The 5,000-nt window shown below is 46.9% G+C and overlaps 14 non-coding genes and 3 pseudogenes across 14 annotated transcripts in view; all 17 read right to left on the bottom strand.

The window, feature by feature from the left end:
• Positions 1-7, bottom strand: part of LOC146240727 (5S ribosomal RNA) — a 119-nt gene extending 112 nt beyond the window's left edge. Inside the window, exon 1 of the ribosomal RNA XR_014736288.1 lies at positions 1-7. This exon is cut by the window's left edge and continues 112 nt beyond it. This is a non-coding gene — a ribosomal RNA (5S ribosomal RNA).
• Positions 8-197: 190 nt separating this feature from the next.
• Positions 198-316, bottom strand: LOC146240726 (5S ribosomal RNA). The gene has a single exon (XR_014736287.1). It is a non-coding gene; the product is annotated as a 5S ribosomal RNA (ribosomal RNA).
• A 184-nt stretch (positions 317-500) lies between these two features.
• Positions 501-619, bottom strand: LOC146240725 (5S ribosomal RNA). The gene has a single exon (XR_014739414.1). It is a non-coding gene; the product is annotated as a 5S ribosomal RNA (ribosomal RNA).
• A 192-nt stretch (positions 620-811) lies between these two features.
• On the bottom strand, positions 812-930 carry LOC146240724 (5S ribosomal RNA). Its single transcript, XR_014736286.1, has one exon. It is a non-coding gene; the product is annotated as a 5S ribosomal RNA (ribosomal RNA).
• Positions 931-1,114: 184 nt separating this feature from the next.
• LOC146240723 (5S ribosomal RNA) lies at positions 1,115-1,233 on the bottom strand. The gene has a single exon (XR_014739413.1). It is a non-coding gene; the product is annotated as a 5S ribosomal RNA (ribosomal RNA).
• Positions 1,234-1,405: 172 nt separating this feature from the next.
• LOC146240722 (5S ribosomal RNA) lies at positions 1,406-1,524 on the bottom strand. Its single transcript, XR_014736285.1, has one exon. It is a non-coding gene; the product is annotated as a 5S ribosomal RNA (ribosomal RNA).
• A 186-nt stretch (positions 1,525-1,710) lies between these two features.
• On the bottom strand, positions 1,711-1,829 carry LOC146240721 (5S ribosomal RNA; annotated as a pseudogene).
• Positions 1,830-2,011: 182 nt separating this feature from the next.
• On the bottom strand, positions 2,012-2,130 carry LOC146240720 (5S ribosomal RNA). Its single transcript, XR_014734865.1, has one exon. It is a non-coding gene; the product is annotated as a 5S ribosomal RNA (ribosomal RNA).
• A 216-nt stretch (positions 2,131-2,346) lies between these two features.
• On the bottom strand, positions 2,347-2,465 carry LOC146240719 (5S ribosomal RNA). Its single transcript, XR_014736904.1, has one exon. It is a non-coding gene; the product is annotated as a 5S ribosomal RNA (ribosomal RNA).
• Positions 2,466-2,635: 170 nt separating this feature from the next.
• On the bottom strand, positions 2,636-2,754 carry LOC146240718 (5S ribosomal RNA). Its single transcript, XR_014739831.1, has one exon. It is a non-coding gene; the product is annotated as a 5S ribosomal RNA (ribosomal RNA).
• Positions 2,755-2,942: 188 nt separating this feature from the next.
• On the bottom strand, positions 2,943-3,061 carry LOC146240717 (5S ribosomal RNA; annotated as a pseudogene).
• A 170-nt stretch (positions 3,062-3,231) lies between these two features.
• On the bottom strand, positions 3,232-3,350 carry LOC146240716 (5S ribosomal RNA). The gene has a single exon (XR_014739412.1). It is a non-coding gene; the product is annotated as a 5S ribosomal RNA (ribosomal RNA).
• Positions 3,351-3,522: 172 nt separating this feature from the next.
• On the bottom strand, positions 3,523-3,641 carry LOC146240715 (5S ribosomal RNA). Its single transcript, XR_014736284.1, has one exon. It is a non-coding gene; the product is annotated as a 5S ribosomal RNA (ribosomal RNA).
• Positions 3,642-3,827: 186 nt separating this feature from the next.
• On the bottom strand, positions 3,828-3,946 carry LOC146240714 (5S ribosomal RNA; annotated as a pseudogene).
• Positions 3,947-4,128: 182 nt separating this feature from the next.
• On the bottom strand, positions 4,129-4,247 carry LOC146240713 (5S ribosomal RNA). Its single transcript, XR_014734864.1, has one exon. It is a non-coding gene; the product is annotated as a 5S ribosomal RNA (ribosomal RNA).
• A 202-nt stretch (positions 4,248-4,449) lies between these two features.
• On the bottom strand, positions 4,450-4,568 carry LOC146240712 (5S ribosomal RNA). The gene has a single exon (XR_014736892.1). It is a non-coding gene; the product is annotated as a 5S ribosomal RNA (ribosomal RNA).
• Positions 4,569-4,738: 170 nt separating this feature from the next.
• LOC146240711 (5S ribosomal RNA) lies at positions 4,739-4,857 on the bottom strand. The gene has a single exon (XR_014739830.1). It is a non-coding gene; the product is annotated as a 5S ribosomal RNA (ribosomal RNA).
• Positions 4,858-5,000: the final 143 nt, after the last annotated feature.

The following is a 5,000-nucleotide window of genomic DNA, read 5'->3' as shown; positions in this document are numbered from 1 at the left end:
CGTACGAAATAAGTTGACAACCATAGGCTACTTATCCATATACAGATTTAGCAATTGACAATGCAAGGTAGTCTCTCTCTCTCTCTCTCTCTCTCTCTCTCTCTCTCGTGTCAAAATGAAAACAGCTTCCAGCCCCTTTCATGAAGGACTACTTGTGCATATTGCAAGATGTCAGTTTCTAAGTGAATGAGCAAAAGAGCATACAGCACCTGGTATTCCCAGGCGGTCTCCCATCCAAGTACTAACCAGGCCCGACCCTGCTTAGCTTCCGAGATCAGACGAGATCGGGCGTTGCCAGGCTGGTATGGCCGTACGAAATAAGTTGACAACCATAGGCTACTTATCCATATACAGATTTAGCAATTGACAATGCAAGGTAGTCTCTCTCTCTCTCTCTCTCTCTCTCTCTCGTGTCAAAATGAAAACAGCTTCCAGCCCCTTTCATGAAGGACTACTTGTGCATATTGCAAGATGTCAGTTTCTAAGTGAATGAGCAAAAGAGCATACAGCACCTGGTATTCCCAGGCGGTCTCCCATCCAAGTACTAACCAGGCCCGACCCTGCTTAGCTTCCGAGATCAGACGAGATCGGGCGTGGCCAGGCTGGTATGGCCGTACGAAATAAGTTGACAACCATAGGCTACTTATCCATATACAGATTTAGCAATTGACAATGCAAGGTGGTCTCTCTCTCTCTCTCTCTCTCTCTCTCTCTCTCTCTCGTGTCAAAATGAAAACAGCTTCCAGCCCCTTTCATGAAGGACTACTTGTGCATATTGCAAGATGTCAGTTTCTAAGTGAATGAGCAAAAGAGCATACAGCACCTGGTATTCCCAGGCGGTCTCCCATCCAAGTACTAACCAGGCCCGACCCTGCTTAGCTTCCGAGATCAGACGAGATCGGGCGTTGCCAGGCTGGTATGGCCGTACGAAATAAGTTGACAACCATAGGCTACTTATCCATATACAGATTTAGCAATTGACAATGCAAGGTAGTCTCTCTCTCTCTCTCTCTCTCTCTCTCTCGTGTCAAAATGAAAACAGCTTCCAGCCCCTTTCATGAAGGACTACTTGTGCATATTGCAAGATGTCAGTTTCTAAGTGAATGAGCAAAAGAGCATACAGCACCTGGTATTCCCAGGCGGTCTCCCATCCAAGTACTAACCAGGCCCGACCCTGCTTAGCTTCCGAGATCAGACGAGATCGGGCGTGGCCAGGCTGGTATGGCCGTACGAAATAAGTTGACAACCATACGCTACTTATCCATATACAGATTTAGCAATTGACAATGCAAGGTGGTCTCTCTCTCTCTCTCTCGTGTCAAAATGAAAACAGCTTCCAGCCCCTTTCATGAAGGACTACTTGTGCATATTGCAAGATGTCAGTTTCTAAGTGAATGAGCAAAAGAGCATACAGCACCTGGTATTCCCAGGCGGTCTCCCATCCAAGTACTAACCAGGCCCGACCCTGCTTAGCTTCCGAGATCAGACGAGATCGGGCGTTGCCAGGCTGGTATGGCCGTACGAAATAAGTTGACAACCATAGGCTACTTATCCATATACAGATTTAGCAATTGACAATGCAAGGTAGTCTCTCTCTCTCTCTCTCTCTCTCTCTCTCTCGTGTCAAAATGAAAACAGCTTCCAGCCCCTTTCATGAAGGACTACTTGTGCATATTGCAAGATTTCAGTTTCTAAGTGAATGAGCAAAAGAGCATACAGCACCTGGTATTCCCAGGCGGTCTCACATCCAAGTACTAACCAGGCCCGACCCTGCTTAGCTTCCGAGATCAGACGAGATCGGGCGTTGCCAGGCTGGTATGGCCGTACGAAATAAGTTGACAACCATAGGCTACTTATCCATATACAGATTTAGCAATTGACAATGCAAGGTAGTCTCTCTCTCTCTCTCTCTCTCTCTCTCGTGTCAAAATGAAAACAGCTTCCAGCCCCTTTCATGAAGGACTACTTGTGCATATTGCAAGATGTCAGTTTCTAAGTGAATGAGCAAAAGAGCATACAGCACCTGGTATTCCCAGGCGGTCTCCCATCCAAGTACTAACCAGGCCCGACCCTGCTTAGCTTCCGAGATCAGACGAGATCGGGCGTTGCCAGGCTGGTATGGCCGTACCAAATAAGTTGACAACCAAAGGCTACTTATCCATATACAGATTTAGCAATTGACAATGCAAGGTAGTCTCTCTCTCTCTCTCTCTCTCTCTCTCTCTCTCTCTCTCTCTCTCTCTCTCTCTCTCTCTCGTGTCAAAATGAAAACAGCTTCCAGCCCCTTTCATGAAGGACTACTTGTGCATATTGCAAGATTTCAGTTTTTAAGTGAATGAGCAAAAGAGCATACAGCACCTGGTATTCCCAGGCGGTCTCCCATCCAAGTACTAACCAGGCCCAACCCTGCTTAGCTTCCGAGATCAGACGAGATCGGGCGTTGCCAGGCTGGTATGGCCGTACGAAATAAGTTGACAACCATAGGCTACTTATCCATATACAGATTTAGCAATTGACAATGCAAGGTGGTCTCTCTCTCTCTCTCTCTCTCTCGTGTCAAAATGAAAACAGCTTCCAGCCCCTTTCATGAAGGACTACTTGTGCATATTGCAAGATTTCAGTTTCTAAGTGAATGAGCATACAGCACCTGGTATTCCCAGGCGGTCTCCCATCCAAGTACTAACCAGGCCCAACCCTGCTTAGCTTCCGAGATCAGACGAGATCAGGCGTTGCCAGGCTGGTATGGCCGTACGAAATAAGTTGACAACCATAGGCTACTTATCCATATACAGATTTAGCAATTGACAATGCAAGGTAGTCTCTCTCTCTCTCTCTCTCTCTCTCTCTCTCTCGTGTCAAAATGAAAACAGCTTCCAGCCCCTTTCATGAAGGACTACTTGTGCATATTGCAAGATGTCAGTTTATAAGTGAATGAGCAAAAGAGCATACAGCACCTGGTATTCCCAGGCGGTCTCCCATCCAATTACTAACCAGGCCCAACCCTGCTTAGCTTCCGAGATCAGACGAGATCGGGCGTTGCCAGGCTGGTATGGCCGTACAAAATAAGATGACAACCATAGGCTACTTATCCATATACAGATTTAGCAATTGACAATGCAAGGTGGTCTCTCTCTCTCTCTCGTGTCAAAATGAAAACAGCTTCCAGCCCCTTTCATGAAGGACTACTTGTGCATATTGCAAGATGTCAGTTTCTAAGTGAATGAGCAAAAGAGCATACAGCACCTGGTATTCCCAGGCGGTCTCCCATCCAAGTACTAACCAGGCCCGACCCTGCTTAGCTTCCGAGATCAGACGAGATCGGGCGTGGCCAGGCTGGTATGGCCGTACGAAATAAGTTGACAACCATACGCTACTTATCCATATACAGATTTAGCAATTGACAATGCAAGGTGGTCTCTCTCTCTCTCTCTCGTGTCAAAATGAAAACAGCTTCCAGCCCCTTTCATGAAGGACTACTTGTGCATATTGCAAGATGTCAGTTTCTAAGTGAATGAGCAAAAGAGCATACAGCACCTGGTATTCCCAGGCGGTCTCCCATCCAAGTACTAACCAGGCCCGACCCTGCTTAGCTTCCGAGATCAGACGAGATCGGGCGTTGCCAGGCTGGTATGGCCGTACGAAATAAGTTGACAACCATAGGCTACTTATCCATATACAGATTTAGCAATTGACAATGCAAGGTAGTCTCTCTCTCTCTCTCTCTCTCTCTCTCTCTCGTGTCAAAATGAAAACAGCTTCCAGCCCCTTTCATGAAGGACTACTTGTGCATATTGCAAGATTTCAGTTTCTAAGTGAATGAGCAAAAGAGCATACAGCACCTGGTATTCCCAGGCGGTCTCACATCCAAGTACTAACCAGGCCCGACCCTGCTTAGCTTCCGAGATCAGACGAGATCGGGCGTTGCCAGGCTGGTATGGCCGTACGAAATAAGTTGACAACCATAGGCTACTTATCCATATACAGATTTAGCAATTGACAATGCAAGGTAGTCTCTCTCTCTCTCTCTCTCTCTCTCTCGTGTCAAAATGAAAACAGCTTCCAGCCCCTTTCATGAAGGACTACTTGTGCATATTGCAAGATGTCAGTTTCTAAGTGAATGAGCAAAAGAGCATACAGCACCTGGTATTCCCAGGCGGTCTCCCATCCAAGTACTAACCAGGCCCGACCCTGCTTAGCTTCCGAGATCAGACGAGATCGGGCGTTGCCAGGCTGGTATGGCCGTACCAAATAAGTTGACAACCAAAGGCTACTTATCCATATACAGATTTAGCAATTGACAATGCAAGGTAGTCTCTCTCTCTCTCTCTCTCTCTCTCTCTCTCTCTCTCTCTCTCTCTCGTGTCAAAATGAAAACAGCTTCCAGCCCCTTTCATGAAGGACTACTTGTGCATATTGCAAGATTTCAGTTTTTAAGTGAATGAGCAAAAGAGCATACAGCACCTGGTATTCCCAGGCGGTCTCCCATCCAAGTACTAACCAGGCCCAACCCTGCTTAGCTTCCGAGATCAGACGAGATCGGGCGTTGCCAGGCTGGTATGGCCGTACGAAATAAGTTGACAACCATAGGCTACTTATCCATATACAGATTTAGCAATTGACAATGCAAGGTGGTCTCTCTCTCTCTCTCTCTCTCTCGTGTCAAAATGAAAACAGCTTCCAGCCCCTTTCATGAAGGACTACTTGTGCATATTGCAAGATTTCAGTTTCTAAGTGAATGAGCATACAGCACCTGGTATTCCCAGGCGGTCTCCCATCCAAGTACTAACCAGGCCCAACCCTGCTTAGCTTCCGAGATCAGACGAGATCAGGCGTTGCCAGGCTGGTATGGCCGTACGAAATAAGTTGACAACCATAGGCTACTTATCCATATACAGATTTAGCAATTGACAATGCAAGGTAGTCTCTCTCTCTCTCTCTCTCTCTCTCTCTCTCGTGTCAAAATGAAAACAGCCTCCAGCCCCTTTCATGAAGGACTACTT

This window comes from Hypomesus nipponensis, chromosome 20 (genome assembly GCF_054491055.1).
Source record: "Hypomesus nipponensis isolate SF chromosome 20, ASM5449105v1, whole genome shotgun sequence".
In the NCBI taxonomy this organism is placed as follows: domain Eukaryota; kingdom Metazoa; phylum Chordata; class Actinopteri; order Osmeriformes; family Osmeridae; genus Hypomesus; species Hypomesus nipponensis.
Note: the sequence above shows the minus strand (reverse complement) of the source record. Positions and strands in the feature narration are given on the sequence as shown.